This window comes from Balaenoptera borealis, assembly GCF_965194805.1.
Source record: "Balaenoptera borealis genome assembly, chromosome: 11".
Classification (NCBI taxonomy): domain Eukaryota; kingdom Metazoa; phylum Chordata; class Mammalia; order Artiodactyla; family Balaenopteridae; genus Balaenoptera; species Balaenoptera borealis.
This window is the reverse complement of record NC_138868.1, coordinates 15627079-15652592: the sequence shown is the minus strand read 5'-3', so window position 1 is coordinate 15652592 and position 25514 is coordinate 15627079. Positions and strand designations below refer to the sequence as shown.

Here is a 25514-nt window from a genome sequence, read left to right as displayed (position 1 = left end):
AGAGAAAGCTAGCATAAAAACATTCATGGGCTTGTCAAAGTGAGAGCATCCAGTAGACCCAACCCCAAGACTGGCTTACCCAGTCCGTCCTCTCCAAAACTTTGTACAGCTGTACCGGTGGGTAGGGTTGCACAAGAAAAATATGAAGAACACTTTGTTGATAGTGAGAAATTTAGAGTATGCAATACTTCTTGGAATTCAATGTTAATAATATCCAGTTGACACAAGAGTTAGCAAATTTACTTAACTTGGCCAAAGTTTTGAAACCGATATGCTTTTGTTTTGAAGCCATATCATTCCTCTGAAAGATGTGAACCAGTTGTGTCAACATGGATGCATATAACAAAGGAAAGTTCTTTTAAGTACTAGTTTTAATTATTGGAAAACTTTTTTTGGTGGTAAAATAAATATAACAAAATTTTTAACCATTTAAAAAGTATACAGTTCAGTGGCATTGAGTACATTCACAATGTTGTGCAGCCTTCACCACGATCTAGTTCCCGAACATTTTATTTTCCCTAAAAGGAAACCTCACACCCATTAATCAGTGATTCCTCATTCCTCCCATTCCCATGACCCAGCATCTGACACCTACTACTCTGTTTTCTGTCTCTGTGGATTTTCCTATTCTGGATATTTCATATAAATGAAATTATAAATTATGTGACCTTTTGTGTTTGGCTTCTTTCACTTAGCATGATGCTTTCAATGTTATCCATGTTGTACCCTGTATCAGTGCTTCATTCCTTTTTATGGGTGAACAATTTTCCATTGTTTGGATAGCCTACATTTTTATTCATTCATCAGTTAATGGATATTGGGGTTGTTTCCACCTATTCGCTATTGTGAATAGTGCTGCTATGAATTTTGTATACAGGTTTTGTTTGAACACCTGTGTTGAAGAGGCTATTCTTTCCTCCATTGAATAGTCTTAGAACTCTTGTGGAAAATCAATTTACCATATATGTATTAGTTTATTTCTAGACTTTCAATTCTATCCCATTAATCTATATGTCATCCTTATGTAAGTACCACACTGCTTTTATTATTGAAGCTCTGTAGTAACTTTTGAAATCAGGAAGTATGAGTCCTCCAACTTTGTTCTTTAAAAAATTTTTTTGACTATTTGGGGGCCCAATTCCATATGAATTTTAGGATAAGCTTTTCCATTTCTGCCAAAAATGCACCTGGGATTTTGAAAGGGATTTCATTGAATCTGTAGATCATGTGGGATTATTGCCATCTTAATGATATTAATTCTTCCAATCCATAAACACAGGCTATTTTTCCATTTTTTTAGATTTCCTTTAATATCTTTCAGCAATCTTTTTCATTTTGGGTGTACAAGTCTTCCCAAAAATAGAAGAGATGGGAACCTTTTTAACTAATTACATGAGGCCAACATTATCCTGATATCAAATCCAGTCAAAGGCATCACAAGGAAAAAAACTACAGATCAATATCCCTTACAAATACAGATGCAAAATTCTCAACAAAATAGTAAACTGAATCCAATAGCATATTAAAAGGACTATACACCATCACCAAATGAGATTTATCCCAGCAATTCAAGGATGATTTAACATATTAAAATCAATATAATACACCACATTACTAGAATGAAGGAAAAAAACACATGAATTAATGCCAAAAAGCATTTGATAAAACCCAACACAACTTTCATAATAAAAACACCCAACAACCAGAAATGGAACTCCTCAACCTACTAAAAAAGAACCCCACAGCTAACGTCATCCTCAATAGTGAAAGACTGAAAGTTTTCCCTCTAAGATCAGGTATAAGACAAGGATGCCCGCTTTCATCACTGTTATTGAATATTGTACTGGAAATTCTAACCAGAGCAATTAAGCAAGAAAAATAAATAAAAGGTGCCCAAATTGGAAAGGGAGAAGTAAAAGTATTTGTATTCTTTTGGGGGAGGTCTGTTAGTAGCAAGTGCTCTGTTTTATATTTTGCTTTTGTGGTTGAAAGATCATTTCATTAGTTGTACAGCTCTAGGTTGACAGTTTCTCTCAGCACTTTTAAGACAATATTCTACTATCTTCTGACTTCCATTAGGGTTTTAGTGAGGTCCGATGTCTCTATAATTGTCTTTCCTGTATAACAATTTTTTCTCCCTTGTTGTTTTAAGATACTCTCTCTGTGTTTAGTGTTCTGCAGATTCACTGCCGTAGATCTAAGGGGTGGCTGTGAGGGTGATCTGTGCTTCTCAGCTTTAAAAGAAAATAATTACACTGGGGAAAGTGGGCAATTTTCCAGAAAAGAGAAAGACCACAGTCATTCTGAACCCATGCAACACAAGGAACACTTGCTAAAATTATACTTGCCTCTTAACTCAATATTCTCCCTTCAGCCAGGTGAGCAAACAGCTTCTAAAATAAAGCCCAGATCAGCTGAGGTGGGCCTCTGGCGGGCGAGGGTCCCAGAAGCTGGTGTGATAAGGAGAGGGGGTTGTGGACTTTTGCTCTCTGTAGTGCAGTTTTGTGCAGGTCTGGGGATACTAGGTAAACATGCTCCATCAGCCTGGGGACAATGACACCATACTGACATCATCGTTACACGAACAGCACTTCTGGCAAGGACCTCAAACACTAGTTATTGGCTGGGTGGGGTTGGGGTCTCTAGGGGTAAAAATAAGGTCACACAGCAGACATGAAATATTATTATTCTGATGTTACCTCCAGAAGGTGTTTTATGGGCTCAAGAACTAACCCTCTCAGCTGGCTCAGAGGGCTCCCCCTGTGCTTTCTGAATACTGTGAGGGCCCCCCTTCTGCATCATTTCCAGCCCAGACACAGGTCTAGCTCAGAGCTCAGGTCCTTGTCCTGTCCTGGATCTTCCCAGTACCCCAAAAGTGCCTTGTCACCCATTATTCTTTGTTCTGGTAGTGGTGGAAAAAACAATCAGCACCATTTAGTACCACCAGCGTGTCCACACATCACTGAGTCCCTAAGGGGTATTTCCTGTTATGACCCCATTTGTCAGATGAGAACACTGAGGCTCTGAGCAGTCACATGGCCCATCAGTGTTGAAACCAGTGTAGCTGTCCTTTGTTTTTCCACCTCTATGGACCTCCCCACCCTCCTCAGCCCTGGACCCATTCTTTTTTCTCTATTCTTCTTCAACCAGATGTACCCCTGACACTTGTACACACCCCACCTGGCTCAGCCATGGAACTGACTCTGAGGGTGAAACCAATCTCCTTTCTTTTCAGTGAAAAACTACCTTGACCTTTCAACCTGATGCCTGACATTACCTAATGAGGACAAGCTGGCTTGGGCCTGAAACCAAACAAGATGATGCTACATCCTGACTGCTTTGCTGGCTGTTTCTCCCACTCCTGCATGTGGGCTGTTGTGTAACTTGCACTCCTCAGCTCTGACCAGTGATCACCTCAAGCCTGATTTTAGTGAAGCAAAATGCGGACTTTGCGATAATTGGTGGTTTCTGCCAAAAGCCTGTTTATAACAGAGAGAATTGGGGGAATCTGAAAGCAGAAACAAGTTTGGTCAAGTTGGAGAATGCAGCGTGGCAAGTTGGGCCGCCAGCCCTAGAGGCCTGAGGGAAAGGGTGACTGATCTTTCTACACTGGGGTTTCTGTTCTTGTGTTGGATGCGTTTCCACAGTTTAACCTCAGACACAACCTCTAGATGCACAGCAGTAACAGCTCCTATCAACTGAGTGCTTACAATGTCCCTGGCTCTGTGTTGAGCATGTGACATGCATTCATTTTTTGGTTGTAGTGGGGTGAATGGTGGCCCCTAAAAGACGTGTTCACATCCTAACCTCCAGAACCTGTGAATATGACCATATTTGGAAAAGGGGCCTTGGCAGACATAATGAAGTTAAGGATCTCAAGATCATTCCTGATTATCCAGGTGGGCCCTATATCCAATTCCAAGAATTCATATAAAAGACACATAGACAGGTAAGGAAGCCGATTGAGAAGAGAGGGGCAGAAATTGGAGTGAGGCAGTCACAAGCCAAGGAACACCCAGACCCACCAGGAGCTGGAAGAGACAAGGAAGGATGTTCCCCTAGAGCCTTCAGAAGGAGCCCAGCCGTGCTCATACCTTGATTTTGGACTTCTGGTCTCCAGAACTGTGAGAGAATAAATTTCTGTTGTAAGCCACCGAGCTTATGGCAATTTGTTATGGCAGCCCTAGGAAATTAATGATTTCTTCAACAAGTCTGGGAAACGGGCATTGTTATTATCTCCCACTTTGGAGATGAGGAAGGTCAGGCACAGAGCTCAGATAACTTGTCCAGGGTCCCGAAGGTGGGAAAAGACAGCACCAAGGTGAAAATCAGACAATGATGTGCCCAAAGTCACAACCTGACCCCTGTGGGATTCCATTTTTTCCATCAGAAAAATGAGAATGTTGGAATAAAAGGCTGAAACATATTCTTCCCCCAAGTTTCCCATAAACTTGTATGAATGAATTCAATGGAACCAAAGAGAAAAGGCTACAAGCTGCTTCGGCACATGGCCTCTTGCTGCCCTCTAGTGGCCAAGGTAATGAATGTCATGGCATCATTTCTCTTGGTCTTGTTGCTAGCTCCACCTGGAAGAGGTAAAAAAAAACAGCCCACTTTAGCAGAATAAAACTTCAGAAAAGAAATGTCTCTCTGTGCTCTGTCAGGGTTCCTTTGCACATATTCAGTGGCTGAAGAAGAGGGGTCACGTCTACTTCATTAGGGCACACCAGCGCTGAGCCTTGAAGCATGAGAGGAGGTGAGTTGTGGCAGGAAGGGCTGGGTGGGACTGGTGCCCCCCTTCTACTCCTGGGTGAACCTGGGCATGGTGCAGCCCTCTCAGAGCCTCCATTTCCTCGTCTGTGGAATGGGAATAATATCTGCCTCACGCTTGTAAGATTAAATAATGTAAAGTGCCTGGCATGTGGTAGGTCCTCAATGAAGGTGAATACTCGATATATTTTGTGTGAGTGAAATGCAATCACCTACATAAAGGAAAATGTCACAGTCTAGAAGAAAGAGAGCTATAAATAGTGTGTGAATGAACAGGAAGCAGGACTGTATCCTGGGGAAAATCCTGGACTTGTCAAGAGCTTTGCAACCTAGATTTATTAGCCCTGACACACACTTGCTCTGTGTCACTTCTCTGGATGCTTTGTCATCTGTGAAATGGAAAGTTGAATAACAGAATCATCTAGAAGGCACTCAGCTTCCAGTAACTGAAAACCCACAGACAGTGACTTAACCCAGTGACCAAATCTGTCTTACCATTTGTTTTCATGCAGCCCATGAGCTAAGAATGATTTTTACAGCTTAAATGGCTCGAAAAAAAGTCAAAAGAAGGAACAGTTCGTGACATGTGAAAAATATATGAAATTCAAATATCCGTGTCTGTAAATCAAGTTCTGTTGGAATCCAGCCATGCTCATTCTTTTATGTGTCATCTATGGTTCCTTTCCTGCTACAACAGCAGAAATAAGGAGTTGGCTTGGAAAGCTGAAAATATCTGGCCATTTACAGAAAAAGTTAGCCAACCTCCAACTTAACCAATAAAGCTATTTAATTATCTCACATAAGTAGTTGAAATTGACAGCACTCTGGGTCTACACTCCCACAGTTCTCTTGGCCTTTCCTCCTGGTCACAAAGTGGGAACCTCGGTTCCGTGAATCACAATCTACATTCAAGACAGGAAGTAAGAAGCAGAGGGAAAGGATTTTCTCCTGCCATGTCACTTTTATCTGAGAAGAACATATTTCCCAGAGGCCCTACCATTTGATTATAAGAGGGCAAGAGCACGGGAGAACAGAGAGGCAGTAACTGCAAGAACCTCAGTGAGTGATGGGGGGAGGGGGTGGCTTGAACTCAGAAGATGAAGATGGCGAGATGTGGACAGATTCTGGATACATTTTTGGGGAATTGCTTCTGGGCTGATTGGGTGGGGGTGGGAGGCAGAGAAAGGGGGGACCAAGGGTGTTACCCACATATTTGGCTTAAACCCTTGGGGAGCTCCTGGGATGATTGGACAAGTTTTACAGAAAAGGTAATACTTAGGAATTAATCCAAATGCACTTTTTGTATAAGAGCTCTGAGTGCGTGTGTGTGTGTGTGTCTGTGTGTCTGTGTGTCTGTGTGTGTCTGTGTGTCTGTGTGTTGGCTTTAGCTGGCAGACCTCCTCCTCTCTCACTAGGATGCTCCTGTGCCCAGCAGGTTGGGCAGGAAGCAGAGGGGTGGAGTAGTACTCACCATTAGGAGGTTGGCACAGGCTTGCCCATTGCAGCTACTTATTCCTACCTGGTCTCACAGCGTGCTCACCACATGCCACGCACAGTGCAAAGCGCTACCAATATTAAAAGATGTCATCCTCGGAACAGCCCTATGAGATAAGTGCCATTATCAATCCTCATTTTATAGATGGGGAAATTTGGGGTTCAGAAAAGTGAGGTGACATGCCCAAGGTGAAACAGCTGGTGGGTGGCAAAGCCAAGATTTGAACTCGGGCCATCGGATTTCAGAGTCTAGGCTTATCAACCATCCTTTCCAGCCATGGTAAGGGAAAGCAGCGTAGAGGGCTGAGTAGTTTATCTTCCTTTCAGCATCTCTAAAAGTAAAGGCACTTGGCAAAGTGCTGGCACATAGTAAGTGCTCAATAAACTATGATAATTGCTGTTATTTTTATTAACACCCAGGAACCAGGCAGGCTATGGCCCTCCTGAGCTCCCATGTTCTGTAGGAGACAGAAGATGCAAGTTAGGGGGAAAATACTGATTTACATCAGATGCCAAATCTTCAAAAATAACTGGCAGGAGAGGAGAGAGCAGACAGAATGTGTAAGTTCTCTCTGTTTTTCTTTATTTGTTGTCACACTATTATAGTTGAAGAGTGGAAACTCAGCAAGAAAAAGAGCATACGTCTGCCCACATTTTTCTAGATTTACATTCTTTTTGCTTATTGGGAAACGAAAAAAATAGGACCAAATGTTAAAGGCATGAAAAAAAATTCAAAAGGCAAGAAATATGGAGGGGAAAAAATCAGACTGGCAGCTATGTGGAAATTGAAAAATGCAAATGACATGGAGCTTGTTTCAATTATCTGACACCCCCGTGTTGGAATTGATTCCTGCTGTTGGGAGGGAAAAAATCAGATGAGAAAATTCTGCAAGCGAGATCCTCAAAACTTTGGAAGGAAATTCAATCCCAGACACAAAAGTGAGCCTGAGGGGTGGGTTGGGAGGTGGAGAATGTGGGAATCCGTTTAGGAGGTGAGCTGGCAAGAGTTCCTGCCTCTAGGGCTGATGTCCCTGTAGTAATAAGGATTCACCTCCAGGGGGCCATGGACTTTCTGTACTGTAAAGACGCGGCCCCAGGGCCGGCCGTGGGAAAGTGAGAGGCACTTGTTGGACCCACACGGAGTGGGGAGAACAGATTTGGAACCCCAAAGGCAGGACAGCCCTGGCTGCCCCAGCAGTGGTCTCTCCATTCAGAACGGACTTCAGCAAGGCCTTCTGTAGTCAAAACCAAACCATGAAAGAGTAGCTGTACAAAAGAAAAAGAAAGTGGCCAGTTGGGCAGAAGGGAGCCACACACTTCAAGAAAGCCATTCCAGAAGGGAGTCTGTGGTCAGTAATGTTTGCTCATGAGAACTGCTTTTCTGGGAATGACAGGCTCATAAAGGAGGAAATGGAAATGATGCCATAAATCAGAGGTCAACAAAGTTTTCTGTCAAGGGACAGTTAGTAAATATTTTAGGCTTTGTGGGCTGTTGGGCTCTGTCGCAACAGTGCTGATATAGCATGAGATTAGCCGTAGACAATGAGTAAACGAATGACCATGGCTGTGTTCCAATAAATTTATTTATGAACATTAAAATTTGAATTTCATGTTAAGAGAATGAAAAGACACGCCACAGACTGGGAGAAAATATTTGCAAAATAAGTCTGATGGAGAAACTGATATCCAAAACATACAAAGAACTCTTAAAACTCAACAATAAGAAGATTAAGCAACCCAGTTAGAAAATAAGCAAAGGATCTGGACAGACACCTCAACAAAGAAGATATACAGAAGGCAGGTAAGCATATGAAAAGATGCTCAACATCATAAGTCGTTAAGGAACTGCAACAATGAGGTACCATCACATACCTACTAGAGAGGCTAAAATCCAAGACTCTTAACACCAAATGCTGACAAGGATGTGGAGCCACAGGAACTCTCATACATTGCTGGTGGAAATGCAAAATGGTACAGCTACTTTGGAAGACTGTTTGGCAGTTTCTAACAAAACCAAACATACTTTTACCATACAATCCAACAATTACACTCCTTGGTATTTACCCAGATGCGTTGAAAATTTATGTCCACACAAAACCTGCATGAAAATGTTTATAACAAACTTATTCTTATTTGCCAAAACTTGGAAATGACCAAGATGTCCTTCAGTAGGTGAATGGATAAGGAAGCTGTGGTCCATCCAGACATGGGATGTCAATGAGCAATAAAAAGAGATGAGCTAACAAGCCATGAATATACACAAAGGAAACTCAAATGCATATTACCAAGTGAAAGGAGCCAATCTGAAAAGGCTACAGACCGCATAATCCCAACTACATGACTTTCCAGAAAAGGCAAAACTATGCAGACAGTAAAAAGACCAGTGGATGCCAGGGATTTGGAGGGAAGGAGGAAGGATGAATAAGTGAAGGCTATGTACACGTGCAGATGACTTTTACAGCAATGAAACTATGCTGTATGATACTGTAATGGTGGATACATGTCATTATATATTTGTCAAAATCCATACAATATACATCACCAGGAGTGAACACTAATGTAAACAATGGACTTTAGCTAATTATAATGTATCAATATTGACTCATCCATTGTAAAAAATGTACCCCACTAACGCAAGATGATAATAGAAGAAACTGGTAAGGTTCCTTACTGGTGGTAAGGGGGTATGTGGAAACTGTACTTTATGCTCAATTTTTCCATAAACTTAAAACTAGTCCAAAAAAAAAGCATATTTAAAAAAAGAAAAATAATTTAGATTTCATACATTTTCATGTGTCAACATGTTCTTTTTTGATAGTTCTGGAACCATTTAAAAATGTAAAAAGCATTTTTAGCTTGTTCATACAAAAATAGGATCATACAAAAATAGGCAGTGGGTGCATTTGGCCCGCAGGAGGTATTTTGCCAACCCCTATCCCTGTGAAATCGTCTTTATAAAGGTGAGTCTCCTCTGAGAGCTCGAGGCTAGGAGGGGGGACAGAGGGCAAGGGAAGGAGCTGCTTCCTGACAACACACTTCATGCATGTTATTCCTGCCACAGTCACAGCCAGCCTACAGGCTGGAGTCACCCCCACACGTGAGGGTTTTGCTGACTCAGAGTGACCATGGGAAGCTGGGAGTAGAAGGAGCATGAGCAGGGATTCCTGAGTTGGTGGCCTGGGTTTCAATTCCAGCCCTGCCACTTGCTAGCTCTGTGGCCTCACACTGATGACTCAACTTCTCTGTGCAGTGTTTGCACATCTGTAGAACACAGATGACAGTGGTCAGATCTTTTACACAGGTGTGTTGTGCAAATCAGATGGTCTATACACTGTTATAGTATATCCAGCCCCTAGCCCAGTCCTGGCACATAGTCAAATATTTTTGGAAGGAAAGAAGAGGAAACTGTATAAGTCAGCTATTTCTTCAACAGTGCTGCATAACAACCACCCCCATACTCAGTGGCTTAAAACTAAAATCCTTTATTCTCATACTCATGATCAGCAGGTCAGCTGCAACTTGGCTGGGCTGGGCTGGACCCCTGACTCCAGGCTCCCGTTTCTCCAGGTTGCAGTGTGAGTTCAGATCTGCACTGTCTCTCTTTCATCTTCCTTGGCCCAGTGGCTACTTGGTGTGGGTGGTCTGCTCTCTGTGTCTCACCTTGGTGCCCAAGGGAAGGGGCCGTGGCTACTGGGGGCATGTTGTCTTGTGGCAAACAGTGGAGCATAAGAAGACATGCGCAGTGCACAAGCCCAGTTCAAGGGTGTGATCATGTCAAGCCCAGTTCAAGGGTGTGATCATGTCACATCCACTAATAGTGTCATGTCATGTCCATTGACCAGAGCAAGCCCTGTGGCCAGGCCCAAAGTCATGTTTCCCCATAGGTGACAGAAATCCATGATCCATATTCCAGAATTGATGCTGCCTGTGTCCCTGCAGGCCTGGAGTTCCTCAGGTTCAGAGATTGCCTTTTATCTTGAATTCTGCTTAGAAGAGGTTTCCTAAGACCAAGTCCAAGAGGCCAGACACCAAGGTGCTAGACTTCTTGTTGCAGGAGGAAAACGAAACTCAGATCTGTCTGGGCCAGGACTGAGCTGGCTGTTCTGTAATTTGCACTGAGCAAGAAGGAGGGTGTGGCTTTCTGCAGCCAAGAAGTAAAGCCCTAGGCAGGGCAGGAAGGGTCAGATGAGGGAGGACAGAGGTGACAGCAAAGCACAGACAGGACACCTGAGTGTCCACCAGAGTCCATCCTTCCTTCCTGCATAGACTGCTGCCCTATAATGGCCCACAGATGGATTCTTTAATTGATTTTGCATTAAAAATAAATTTTATAGGATTTTCTGATTTCTAAAGTAATACCTAATCTCTGGAGAAAAGTTAGAAAATGCTGGTAAGCAAAGTAAAAGCAAGAAAGTAAAAATGCACCTATGATCCTACCGCTCAACAATAACCACTCTTTACATTTGCTTAGTGTCCTGGTCTTTTCCCTATGAGCACAATATATTCATATGTTTGTTTACAAAAATGGAATCACACACTGCATCTCCACTGTAACCTTTTTTTCCTCATGTGGCAGTGTATAATCAACGTCCTTTCGTGTCAACAATCTATAGTCTCATTCTTAGTGGCTATATAATATTCTGCTGTATGGGCTGTCAAAAGTTCAGAAAGAATAGAAGCAAAACAAATGAATCACTGAAGTAGTAATTAGTAAAAGTTTATTGTGCATACACCAAACAGACAGTTTGCAAAGTGGGAGCACTCAAGCCAAAACGTGGAATGAGGGTCAAAGTTATATTGTTATAAAGCAGCTTATATAGGGACTTCCCTGGTGGTCCAGTGGTTAGGACTCTGCGCTTCCCCTGCAGGGGGCACGGGTTCGATCACTGGTCAGGGAACTAAGATCTCACATACCTAGCAGTGCAGCCAAAAAATAAAAATAAATAAAATAAAAATAAAGCAGCTTATATAGTGTGGAGGCAGTGAATGTTTATTCTTCACAGTGATTGGTTACAAGATTAGAGTTTTCCTAAGGGAAAGGGAATTGGTTAGTGGTTACCTCTTTTCAATTTGGGAGAAAAATTTAAGTTTCAATTATGATTTTCAGAGGCAGAAGCAAGAAGTGATCCAGGTCAAGTTAGCCTCTTTTGTCTTGCAAAATAAGCTAAATTAAGCTTTGCTTGTATGACTAAACTGGTTTTGTCTGCTCAGGGAATTTTCAAGTCTGGTCTCTGTGTGTGTTTTCTTTGAACAGAGCATACAGTTACCTTAATTATCAATCCCTTACTATTGAATATTTAGGCTATTTCCCACTTTTCATTATTTTAAACAACTGTGACGAACATCCTTTTGGTTAAGTATTAACCTGCATCTTCATTTACCTGCCTAAGTTACACTTCTAAAGACGGAGTTACCCAATCAAAGGATATGCATATTTTTAAGGCTTTGATGTACATTGCTTAATTAACCACAAGAAAAGTAGTAGTAAATTATACCTCAGGGAGGAATATTTTAGGGGACCATGCTGATCTTCATACTCAGGATTCAGAACAAAGCTTTGCATGTAGCAGGAGCTTAATAAATATGCATGGATTGTAATTTGAGCATAATCAATTCAGACTCTCCCAAGCACCCTCTCTGCAGTTCTGCTGCTATATTCTGTTAGCTCCCAGAGATAGAACAAAGATTTGCTCATAAAAATGAGAGAAAGGGAAGAGGTCATGAAGAGGAAGAGGGACAGTATCACGGGGGAGTGATGCCCTTGGTCATTACACAGCACTTTCATTGAAATACAGGTGTTAGTGGTCCAGTTATGAACGTATCTGTTCCAACAGAAATTAGAGTCTAAATTATTTAAAACAGCCTAATGTAACTATGCCAGGCAAAAATCATGCACATAAAAGTACCAGACTCAGAGGTTAAAGACCATGCACTAAAGAACTACTGCAATATCCAACCTCGGAACAAACAACATAGAATTTCCACTCAAGAATACACTCTCCCTTCAATAGCCAACATAACCAGCCTACGGAAAGCACTTCACAGAAGTGTGGGTGCAAAAATAAAGGAGCACTTAGATATAATCTGAGCTCCCCCTCTAAGCTTTGATTTCTATTTTTTAGACTCATTTTTTTTTACAAATCCTCAGACTAGACGGCTTGGTTTGTTTTGACAGAAAAAGATAATCATTGAAAAACAGAAGGAGGTTTGGTTCAGCAGTACAACGGTTTCTATGTTAAGCCTCACAAATGAAAATCATGTTAAACTGGATTTATACAAACCCTGACATCAAAGAGAGGAGAATGAAGGAGAAAACTGTATTAAAACATGCAAGAATAATCTTTCTATAAAACCTGACATTTATAAACATAGCTCAAAGAAATACCTTAAAATTAATCTGTGGATTACAGCAATTTGGGAAGAATACGAGAATGAACAGAGGGAGGAAAACAAACAAAATGAAATGTATTGATATTCTGAAGTCTCTTTTCATTTAACAACAAATATTTCCAAAGAACACAGGGCTCTCTCAGTTATTAACCATTCACTTTTTTTTAAAGCTACATTCAATTTCGATCATACACAATAATATGAAAAATCCTCTTTAGGATTATCTGCACAAAATTGCAAAGAAAAGAATTATAAGATCATATGACAGTTTCAAAGCTGAATGACTGGCGTGTGCACCTAGCAGCAGATAAAAATGAGGGAGAAGGAGGGAATGGTTAAGTTTTCAATTTCCCCACAAGGACTTGATGTTAATTTCAATTCACTCATGTGCCATTTTGTAAAGGATTATTAAAGAAAACAAATAACCTGATGGTTTGATGATATGAAGGGAGAGGGAAGTGATTTCCCTGAGGGATTGTCACTTAGAAGCTTGGTGAGTTTCTCAGTCACTTGGAGCCTCCCTTTCTCATCTGTAAACTGGGAAATGACACTGCCTCTCCCCAGTAGGGTTCATGTGAGGATTTCAATAGATGATGGAATGCAAGTGCTGGGCACATGGTGGGGACTCGCTGAAAACCAGTGATTTTTATTGACATGAGCGTTGCAAAAATTTATTCTCAAAGTGCCTGTAATAAAGATCATCAATAAGTCTAATTTAATATACTTTTCTAAAATTCCTTTAAAGTCTTTGATGTCTACAGTGCAACCAGGGGTAAATTCTGCTCAGAGTGTTTGAAGATGGAAGACATCAACAAATAAGAGTAATTTTTATTGAATACGTACCACATGCCAGGTGCTTTAGATTTTCCTGAATAATGTTCATAACAACCCTACAGCGTAGGTACTATTATTCATCTTAGTTTGCCAATGGAAAAAATTGAGATCTATAGAAGTTTCGCAGTTTTCCTAATGACTGGAAGAGGCAGAGAGGTTAAGAGTATGGGATCTGAAGCCAGGCTGCTCCCGTTCCCCCAGTGAGGGCAATTCGAAGAGGTGGGGGCTTCCCTGGTGGCACAGCGGTTAAGAATCCGCCTGCCAATGCAGGGCACACGGGTTCGAGCCCTGGTCCAGGAAGATACCACATGCCGCTGGAGCAACTAAGCCCGTGCGCCACAGGTACTGAGACTGTGCTCTAGAGCCCGTGGGCCGCAACTACTGAAGCCCGCACGCCTAGAGCCCATGCTCCGCAACAAGAGAAGCCACCGCGATGAGAAGCCCACGCACCACAACGAAGAGTAGCCCCTGCTCGACGCAACTAGAGAAAGCCCGCGTGCAGCAACGAAGACCCAACGCAGCCAAAAAAATTAATAAATTAATAAATTAATTTTTAAAAAAATGCACATGTTAATAAAAGGAAAAGAGAAGAGGTGGGGGTATTTGTAAGGGTTCTCCAGAGAAACAGAACCCATAGGATATATATCTTAAATACATAGTATATGTGTGTGTATATATACATATACATATATGTGCATACACACGTGCGTATGGGTGTGTATATATGGAGAGAGAGAGAGATTTTATTTTAAGGAATTTGCTCATGCGAATGTAGGGCTGAAAAATGCAAAATTTGCAGGGCTGGCTGGCAGGCTGGACCTTCCAGCAGGAGTTGATGTTTCCATCTAAGTCAAAAGGCACTCTGGAGGCAGAATTCCTTCCACTTTGGGGGACCTCAGTGTTCTTTCTTAAGGCCTTCATCTCATTACATGAAGACCATCCACATTGTGGAGCGTAATCTGCTTTAATCAGTCTACTGACTTCAATATTAATCATAGCTAAACAATACCTTCGCAGCAACATCTAGACTGGTGTTGGACCAAGCAGTTGGGCATTGGAGTCCAGCTAAGCTCACACATAAAATTAACCATCACAGGTGGTAAGAATATTACCCCCTCATCAGGTTTGGGCAGGATTAAATGAGATAATACATGTACAGTACTGGTATGCCTTAAGTACTCAGGATCTTTAGTTCTTATGGACAGAGCCTGGCATGGAGGAAGCAGTTCACAGAAGTCAGCTGTTGTTGTTAAGTGACAGAGCCATATTGGAACCTAGGTCATTTGCCTCCAGAGCTCCTTGTCAACCTCTCAACCTGTGTGATCTGCTGTGATAGCCACCAGACAGATATGGCTACCAAGCACTTGTCATGTGGCTGGTGTGACTAAAATTTAAATTGAAACACTAAAGCAGGGAAATTTTTCAAATATGAAAGTGACCTGGGTTCCAGAATATGTTGGCTTAAATAAAATATTCCACCAACACAAAGTTAATTTTGTTTGCTTTTTTACTTTTCTTAAGTGTGGCTACTAGAAAAATTTAAATGACCCATGTGGCTTGCCTTATATTTTTCTTGGGTAATACTGCTCTAAAGACCATGCTTTCCTAGCAAAACACAGGCCTCTCCTGTGTACCTAAGTCCTACATAGGACAGGCTAAGCAGACCAAACCCTGCATCAACGTATCTTCATTTCAGTGAGGCTACCCAAATGCATTCTTAAAAATTCCTAACAGCAGCAACAATCACAAAGGAAAAAAAAAAAAAAAAACTGGATTTTTTTCAATTAAGAGCTTTTGTTCATTAAAAGACACTGTTAAGGGAGTGAGAAGGCAAACCATATATTTGGAAGATACTTGCAATTCATATACCTGACAATGGAATATTATTGTATTGTTATCTATCCAGGATTGATAAAAAATTCCTGCAAATCAACAAGAGAAGGGAATACAAAGCAACAGAAAAATGTGTTAGAGATTTGAATAGGTACTTAAAAAAAGAGGATGCCAAATGACCAACAAACACATGAAATGCAAATGTCAACAAATGGCTAAAATGAAAGTGACAGAAGACACCAAATTCTGACAAAAAGGTAGAACTAAACTTCTCACATACTGCTGATGGGATATAAATGGATAGAACCATGTTGGAGGATTTTTTTTTCTTATCTGTGTTTTCCAATTTTCCTACCAAGAGCAAGTATTCTTCCCTCGTCCCCACCAAAAAGGCCGTAAAATTGATCTTTAACTTAAAAAGCCAGCTTTTCAAAATATATAAAATAATGAGGCAGAGAGAAGAGGGCCTTGGGTCCTGGCGCGCTGGAAGGAATTGTCAGCAGTTAATTGAGCCACAGGGAGACGGAGAGTTTCACAAATGACAAAACACAGGGCCTGATCTGTTTAAAGTAGAGCCTGTGTGCTCCCCGCAAACTGCAGGGCATTCTTTGAGGCCAGGAACCAGAAGGGCTCTGACAGGGGCTTTGGTGGAAGCAGCAGGGAGTAGGCTGGGTGGTTACTTTCCCATTAAGCCATAAAATAATTTTCTTTGGAAAAAAAATATGTCTGTAATAAATGTCCCACGGAATTAGACCAGATCACTGAAAATTGGAAATTTGCAAAGCTTTTGCTCAGGCCTTTGATATCACACTCTGCCCTGAATCTAAGAGTTAAAAGTTATTCTTGCCAGGCAGCTGATTTTGAAGTTCCTCGGAATGTTAAGCAGTGCGTGAAGCCCCGCTGTTGCTCTTGATCAGGGAAATGGAGAGATGATTGTCATGAACTTAAAACTGGGGCTCTGGGATCAGCTTTCTCTCTGCCTGCAAAACCTGCTGCTTCCAAGCTCCTCTGCTCCACGGTTCTGCTCTCAGGGCCTCTTATTCTGGGGTCCACAGGCCCCTAACATGGTCGTGAAGGGGATACAAGGGGTCTGTGAACATGGATGGGGGAAGATATATTGATGTTCACTAACTTCTAACTGAAATTTGGCACTTTTGCAAAGTAGGCGACAAAGCATAGTAATATTATCAGTCTCTACTGTCTTCCATAGAAATCACAGATATTTTCCTATCATATTATACTTGTTGTAGATAGCTTGAAATTAAGTTTCTGCTCATCTGCCCTTCAAAACTGGTTAGAAAACCCACTGCTAGGACAGGAATAAAGATGCAGACATAGAGAATGGACTTGAGGACATGGGGAGGGGGAAGGGTAAGCTGGGACGAAGTGAGAGAGTGGCATGGACATATATATACTACTAAATGTAAAATAGATAGCTAGTGGGAAGCAGCCGCATAGCACAGGGAGATCTGCTCGGTGCTTTGTGTCCACCTAGAGGGGTGGGATAGGGAGGGTGGGAGGGAGACGCAAGAGGGAGGAGATATGGGGATATATGTATATGTATAGCTGATTCACTTTGTTATAAAGCAGAAACTAACACACCATTGGAAAGCAATTATACTCCAACAAAGATGTTAAAAACAAAAACAAAACCCACTGTTAAAACTTGTTATTTAAGATATTAATAGAGAAGCATACATACTATTCTATCACAATTTTAAAACAGATTTTGATAATAGTATTTCAGTATAACTGTAATCTTAGGTATCAAAAGCATTTAAAAGTATGATTCTGAAGTGCTAATGAGCTTTGCCGGATGGACAAAGGGGTCCCTGCAACAAAAGAGGTCAAGAACCCCTATCAGGATAAGAAGAGGCGAGATTGATTAGGACAGGGAGAACCAAGTCATAGGAGCAAGGCAGGGTGCAGGGGCTGGGCTTCAGCTCTGGCACAAAGTTGGATATGGCAAGGAGAAGCATGAAACAATCTGGGAGAGCCAGGCAAACCAGAGAGGTCCAGAAGAGCAAATAACCTGGAAGAAGGCCGCTCCTGGCAGCACAATGAAGCACAACTAAGGCAGCCCAGAGGGAAATCTCCCTGCCCTTTAAGGGGCCCTGTGGTCACTTTTTGAAGCTCCAACTTTGACTTAGGTCAGCTCTGGTTGAATCGTGGTAAACCTCAATTTCTCCATCTGTAAAATGGTAATAATAATACTTGCCCCAACATTTTGTTAATTTATTCATAAATATGTTGAACAAAGAAAGCAGTGTTCTCTTGCCTTCAGCGATTATAATTAGAGGACACTTGGAATCTTTGTAAAAATTTAGGCAGATGGTGAAATGAATTTGGTTAAGGGATCCTATAAAATGCCTCTTGAAAGCTTCCACATCTAATTCAGCATCTCAAACAAGAAATTCAAACCTGAACCTGCAAAGAACTATATAATCCAAAACTTCTTTAATTTTCAAATATTTTCCTCTGATAAATAGTGCTAAACTCATTAGACTGAGATTTTCATAATAAAAAATCTTGATTGTGGTGTAGCACTATCTCATTGTGGTTTTAATTTGCATGTCCCTAATAGTTAATGATGTTGAATTTTTTTCATGTGCCATCAGTATATCCTCTTTGGTGAAATGTCTCATGTCCTTTGCCCATTTTCTAGTTGAATTTTTTTTTTTTTTTTTTTTTTTTAATGTTCAGTTCTGAGAGTTCTTTATTCTAGATACTAGTTCTTTATCACATATATAGTTTGAAGATATTTTCTTCCAGTCTGTAGCTTGTCTTTTTATCCACTTCACAAGGTCTTTTGCAGAGCAAAAGTTTTTAATTTTAATGAAGTTCAATTTATCCTTTCATAGATCATGATTTTGGTATCAAGTCTAAGAACTCTTTGCTTAGCCCTAGATCCTGAAGATTTTCTCCTGTTTACTTTTCCCTAAATGTTTCATAGTTTTATGTTTTACATTTAGGTTTGTAATCCATTATGAGTGAATTTTTTGTGTGTAAGACTTAAATTGAGGGTTTAGGGGTCTTGTTTTGTTTTTATTCATTTGTTCGTTTCCTGTGGATGACCAATTACTCCAGCACTATTCATTGAAAAGGTTATCCTTCCATTGATTTACTTTTGTACCTTTCTCTAAAATCAGTTGAGCATATTTGTGTGGGTCTATTTCTGGGTTTTTTATTCTGTTCCATTGATCTCTGTGTCTTTCCCGCTGCCAATACCACTTTGCTTTGATAGTGTGGTCTTGAAATCAAGTAGACTGATTTTCCCCACTTTATTCTTCTTTTTCCAAAATTGTTTTAGCTATTCTAGTTTGTTCTTCCATATAATTTTTAGAATAATCTTGTTCATATGTACAAAAAACCTGTCTGAGATTTTGGTAAGAACTGTTAAAGTTGTATATCAGTTTAGGGGAGAACTGATGTCTTAGGTATGTTGACTCTTCCAATCCATGAACATGCTATGTCTTTCCACTTATTTAGATCTTTGATTTCTTTCATCAACATTCTGTAATTTTTAGCTTAGAAATCCTCCAAGTTTTATTAGATTTATACCTATTTCATATTTTTGAGTGATTATAAGTGGTATTGTATTTTTAATTTTAATGTCCAAGTGTTCATTGCTAGTATATAGAAGTATAATTGATTTTTGTATGTTTCATTTGACTTTGCAGAACCTCACTTATTAGTTCTATGAAAATTTGGGGTTCTTTTCCTTGTAGATTCCTTGGGATTTTCTATGTAGACAATCATTTCATCTGCAAATAGTGAGTTTTATTTCTTCCTTTCTGATCTGTGCACCTTTTATTTTCTTTTTGTGCCTTATTACACTGGTTAGAACTTCCAGCATTATGTTGAATAAGAAGGGTAAGAGTGGACATCCTTGCCTTGTTCTGACCTCAGAAGGAAAGCATTCAGTGTTTCACCATTAAATATGATGCTAGCTATTGGGTTTTGTCAATGCTCCTTATCAAGTTGAAGTTTCCCTCCATTTCTATTTTTCTGAAGCTTTTTTCCATGAATGGTTGTTGAATTTTTTTCAAATGCTTTTCCTGCATTAATTGGTGTGATCATGCGATTTTTCTTTTTTAGCATGGCAATATGTTGAATTACATTGATTTTACAATATTGAACCAGCCTTACATCCTTAGAATAAACCCCTCTTGTTCATGGCACATAATTCTCCTTACATATTGCTGAATTGTATTTGCTAATATTTTGTGAAGGATTTGTGTGTGTGTGTATTCATGAGGGATGTTGGTCTGTGGTGTTCTTTTTTATTTGTATGGTTTTTGTATTAGAGCAATGTTCGATTCATAAGAAGAATAGAGAAGTATTCCCTCCTCTTCTATTTTCTAGAAAAGATTGTATAGAATTGGTGTGAATTATTCTTTAAATACTTAATAGAATTCTCCAGTGAAATCATTTGGGCCTGGAGATTTCATTGTTGGGAGATTTAAAATTGCAAATTCAACTTCTTTAATAGTTATAGAGCATTCAAATGATCTATTTTATATTGCGTGAGTTGTGGTAGTTTGCATTTTTTGAGGAATTGGTCCATTTCGCTTAAGTTATCAAATTTATGTGTGTAAAGTTGTTTGTAGTGTTCCCTTATTATCTTTTTTATGTCTGCAGAAGCTGTAGTAATATTCTGTTTCATTCCTATATTGGTAATTTGTATCTCCTCTCCCTCTCTCTCTGTATGTCTTGCTAGAGGTTTGTTCATTTTAAAAAATCTTCTCAAAGAACCGGTTCTTTCTTTAGTTGCTTTTCTCTATTGATTTTCTGTTTTCTATTTTACTGATTTTTGTTCTTTATTATTTCCTTCCTTCTGCTTGTGATGGGCTTATTTTTCTCTTCCTTTTCTAGGTTCTTGAGGTGAGAGCTTAGGTTATTAATTGGGGAGTTTTCCTCTTTTCTAATGTTTGCATTTAGAACTATAAATTTCTTTCAACACTGTTTAACTCTGTCCCACATATTTTGACATGTGTACTTTCATTTTCCTTTAGTTCAATGCATTCTTTTGTTTCTCTTGAGACTTCCTCTTTGACTCATGTTATTTAGAAGTGTGTTGCTTACTTTTAAGTGTTTGGAGATTTTGCTGTCATCTTTCAGTTACTGATCTCTAGTTTGATTCCTTTGTGGTCAGAGAACACACTCTGAATGATTTTTAATGTTTAAAAATTGGTTGGAGTGTGTTTTACAGCCAGGATATGGTCTATTTCGATATATTTCCCATGGGCATTTGAAAAAAATGTACATTCTGCTGTTGTTGGCTGGAGCGTTCTATAAATGCTGATTAGATTCTAGTTGTCCTATTGATTGTTGACAGAGAAGTTTTTAATTGTGTATTTGTCTATTTCTTTTTTGGCATTTGTCTATTTCTCATTTCAGCTTTTGTTTAATATATTTTGTAGCTCTATTGTTTGATGCATGCACATTTAGGATTGCAATGTCTTCTTGGTGGATTGACCTTTTGCCATATTCTGCTCTATCTCTGGTCATTTTCTTTGCTCTGAAATCTACTTCATCTGATGTTAATATAACCACTCCTGCTTCCTTTTGATTGTTTGTATGATATATATGTTTCCATCATTTTACTTTCAATCTGCCTGTATTGTTATATTTGAAGTGAGTTTCTTACAGACAGCATATAGTTAGGTCATGTTTTTTAACGCATGCTGCAATCTATGTTTTAGTTGGTAGATTTAAATGTAAATTTAGACCATTTACATTCAATGTAATCATTGATATGTTAGGGCTTAACATATCGTTTTATTTGCCAGTTTTTGTTTGTTCTTTGTTTTTAATTTCTGTTTCTTTTTCCTGAACTTTTTCCTGAACTTTCCTGAAGTTACCTGAACTTTTAAGAATAATTCCATTTTGATTTTTCTATAGTATTTTTGATGTCTCTCTGTATAGCTCTTTTTGTGGTTGCTTTAGGTATTAAACTTTATATTTACATAATATTAGATTCAACTGGTGTTATAGTTTTATCTGTTTAAGTGGAATAAACTTATCATCCTCTGATTTCCTTTACCCTCTCGTTTATAATTGTCTTAAACATTTCCTCTACATACATTTAGACATAGGCATGCCTTGTTTTATTGCACTTCAGATACTGCATTTTTTTAAAATTGAAGGTTTCTGGCAACCCTGTGTTGTCAGATCATGGTTAGCATTTTTTAGCAATGAAGGTTTTTTTTCCAGTTCAAACTCAATATATTTTGCCAATTAATTTTCCCCCTTACATCATCCAGACCCACATGCAGAGGAGATAAGAAGTAAGGTCAGCACCGAAATATCCACTTCTCTTAAATGTTGTTCCTTGTGGTATTCCTGTTTTCTCCTTCTTTGGGATTCTTAGAGCTATTACTGTCCACATTCTTCTGAGAAGGGGAAAGGCCAGCAATAAAGTATTTTTAAATTAAGGTATGTACACCTTTTTTTAAGACATAATGCTATTGCACACTTAACAGATTACAGTATAGTGTAAACATAACTTTTATATGCACTGGGAAGCCAAAAAATTTGTGACTCATTTTATTGCAATACAAACTTTATTGCAATAGTCTGGAACCAAACCTGCAGTATCGCCGAGGTATGCCTGGGTGAGCAGGCATGGGTGAGAGGGCACTGTTTTTTGTTTGTTTCATGGTGTTGGTGTTTGTTTGTTTCATGGTGTTTGGCTGGAGTAGAGCAGTTACTGTCAAAAGTTTTTCTGTCTTGCCAGGCTGTCCCTTTCCTGGTCCTTTAGTTAGAGAGAGCAGGCTTTTGCTGGGGCTTTATTCTTGGTCTGAATCCCTTAGCACTTCTGGGCCACTGGTTTCTTCAGCTCCAATTCTAGGATATGGAGGGAAAACAAAACAAAACAAAAAAACCCAGGTACCTTGTCCCCATGTTGCTTCTTGGGTCTCATGGTTCCTAGTCATTGTGTTTTCTTTCCACATTTCAGAGTCTTCTTAGACTTGTTTTCTATATAATGTCCAGGGTTCCTAGTTGTACTTTGTGGGAGAAAGAGGGGAAAGTGCATCTACTCCATCTGCCTTGAAGCAGAAGTCCTGATGCATTTTTAAAAAGCTGGTCTATGGTTCCACTTTCACAAAAACATTTCCCTGTGAAATAGGGGCAGTATCCCAGTGTCCTTCAAAAGAAATGGAAAACAAGCTTGCCGTAGGAGACAAGATGATTAGCAAGGTTTAGACCATCCCAACCTGCCTGCCAAGATGTTACACCACTGGCAAAAAGCTAACTCTCTTTGCTAGAAGTGCCTCAAGAAAATGAGATAATGTGAACGTTGGTGATTTCATCCATTGCCCATACAGACGTCACTTGTCTGGGATCTGCATGGCTATAATCTGCCTTCCCCTGACTCCAGCAACTACCCACACCTTCTCTACTGTCCCCAAACCTCTCAGAGACTCCATTCTCTTCCTTCAGTGATCTCACCTCCTTTCCCCAGGTGAACACACACCCTGAGACCAGAAGTACCTCAACTTTCAGTACTAAACTCCCACTACCCATGGCTGCTATGGCCACTTTGTGTGAATTAGAAAGAAGCACTCTTTCCTTAATAGTCATAGTTCCCATTCAAAATTAGGATGACCTTGCAGTCAGTAGTACCTTCTGGACTTATGAAATGCATAGCTTGCTCAACAGCACAAATCCTACAAACCTCCATGTGCCTGCCGCCTTCCATCTTCCTTTCCCGGTTACTGCTTGAGATCAGCCCCTCCACCTGTGCTCTGCATACCCCCTTCTCCTCTCATCCTGCCTTATTAAGGCTCTTCCTCATAAACTACTCTTGGGAATGGGTCAGTTTGGCCACATGATCATCACCACCAAAAGTTCTTGGCTCCTTCTCATTGTCAGCAAAAAAATTAATCAATTGTCAAACTTAGAAAGAAATGGAAACATTTATTTGAGCCAACCTGAGGATTACAGCCCGGGAGACAGTCTTTGAGAAAGCTCTGAGGGCTGTTCCAAACAGGTAAGTGGGGAGGCCAGTATATATGTGATTTTGGTGAAGGGATACATGCAATCAAGCACACATCTTGGTAGAAGGTTACTGCTGGTTGTGAAGAACAGATATCACAGTTAATGGTTTTAGTGCTTTTCTAAGTATGGGAAGATGCAAGAAACTGTGTTCATAAAATTTTCTCATGAAAATATCTAACTATCTGAGGGCCAATTCCTCCAGTTTTCCCAGAGCACAAAATGCCTCATCCTGACCTCTGCCCTGAATTCCTTTCAGGGTGTATTGTAGGTCAGTGACTGCAGTCGCTATAACTTGATTCTTGTAGAACTTGATGGTGGGAAACACTCTTTTACAATCCCCTCCCTTTTAGTCTTAATTTCGACCAAGGTTTGGGAGGCATTTTGTGACCAATTTGTCCCACAGAGCTAGGAATGCTCACACCCAGGTCAGGCAAGGATTTCATTGATAGGCCACTCAATGGCTATTACTGGACTAGGCCCTACTGACAGTAGCCAAAAGCCTCTAGATCACCTGCCTTACTAGTCTGTCATGGTTCAGGAATGGTTCCCTCTTCTTGCTTCTTCCCATATCTAGAGTTACACATTACGATCACTGACCTTATAGGACTACATATTTGGCCAATTGTTTCAAGTTGCCTAGTCTTAATATTTTTATCAAAGTTTCAGTCATGTATTTGGTAATGCATGAAACAATAATCTTGTAAAATAGGCAGAATACAAGTAATATACCTAATAATATTAATAAGGTCATAGGTAAGTAATGTTATCTTCTGAAGAGTTACATAGCTGGTGCCAGAAGAAGAAAAACTGAACGTTATGGTTGAGCAGCTATTTCTGCCATTGGGGAGGTGTGCTTAATGCATAACGCAGATGCACAATGCACACTAGCTGGGAGGAAGAAGGCCCAAGTGAGGAGAAAAAAATGTCATTAAAATTTTTCTTACCTTGCCTTAAAATATGAATTTTATTTCATCATCATCAAAATTTAAACAAGGTTATGTCTCTCCAATCTTAAGAGAAAGAGAGAGAGAGAGAGAGAGAAGAAAAGAAAAACATTAATATCTTTCCTCCAGTATCCTTCTCATTTCTTCAAAGGCAACTTCTTGGAAGGCCTGTCTGTGCTGTTTGTCTCCATTTGCTCACCATCACCCTCACCCCTCAACTCACTCTAAACTGGTCTCCTCCCACCATTCCAATGAACCTGCTCTAGCTAATGGCAATGCCTATTTAGTCATAGCATCTCTCAATCTTCATCTCACTAACTTCTCGAGAAAAATGGCCCAGTCTACTACACTTCTTTGAAGCGCTCTTCTCTTGCTTCTGCAATGTCATATTCCCTGGGTGTTTCTCCTAACGCTACCTGATCCTCCTCTTCTTCTCCTTTAAGTAGAGAAGCTCTTGCAGGGGAAGGCTGGGCCTCTTTCCCAAATAGTATTTTCTCCACCAGGCAATCTCTTCCATGCTCCTGCTCCATCCCTACCCCCATGTACAACCTAAGACACAGACTTCCAGCTCAGGTCTCTTGTCTAGAAGATGCAAACGGGCACACCCCATGGCTGCTGAGCTTCTGCACTGGTGGGTCCCACAGGCTCAACACATCTAAAACCAAACTATTCCCACAAATCTGCTTCTCCACCTGTGTTCCCTTCCTGTGTGTGTAACTCCAATATTCACCCAGCTATCAGCCCAGAAGCCTGGCAGTCACCCAACTCTCCACATTCCACACATCCAATCCACCACTGCCACAGCATACATCCCAACTACCTCTCCAAACCTCCCTCCCTCTATTCTCTACCTTGTGGCCCTAGCCCAAGTAACCAAAGTCCAAAGAGCCTCCAAAGATGCCCCTAGACCAACTGGGGCCTCGTGCTTCAAAACCTCCGCCGGCACCACGTGGGTAGTCCTTCCGTGTCTGTCTTAGGAGTTTTGTCAGGAAGGAAAGCACCCTGTGGGTCCCGTTCACTGGGTTCTGGAGAACAGCACACTGCCCTGCACCCAGTGAGGTCAGTAAACACTCGTTAGAAGGACAGAACGAGAGAATGAGCGTGAGAGGCGGCGCTGCCTCCCCGGCCCCGCAGCAGGAGCTCAGTACCTCGCGGCAATCCCATCCGCCACACGCAACGAGGCGGCGACCGAGCCCCACGCCCGACTTCCGTTTCCGGTGCTGAGCCGGTACCACTGCCTCTCCG

At 40.6% G+C, this 25514-nt stretch overlaps 1 long non-coding RNA gene across 1 annotated transcript; it reads right to left on the bottom strand.

Moving 5' to 3' along the window:
- Positions 1 to 1326: 1326 nt before the first annotated feature.
- Positions 1327 to 25498, bottom strand: LOC309606060. Its single transcript, XR_014231635.1, has 2 exons — positions 25418 to 25498; positions 1327 to 24335 (listed from the first exon to the last, which is right to left on the bottom strand). It is a non-coding gene; the product is annotated as an uncharacterized lncRNA (long non-coding RNA).
- Between the last annotated feature and the right edge of the window lie 16 nt (positions 25499 to 25514).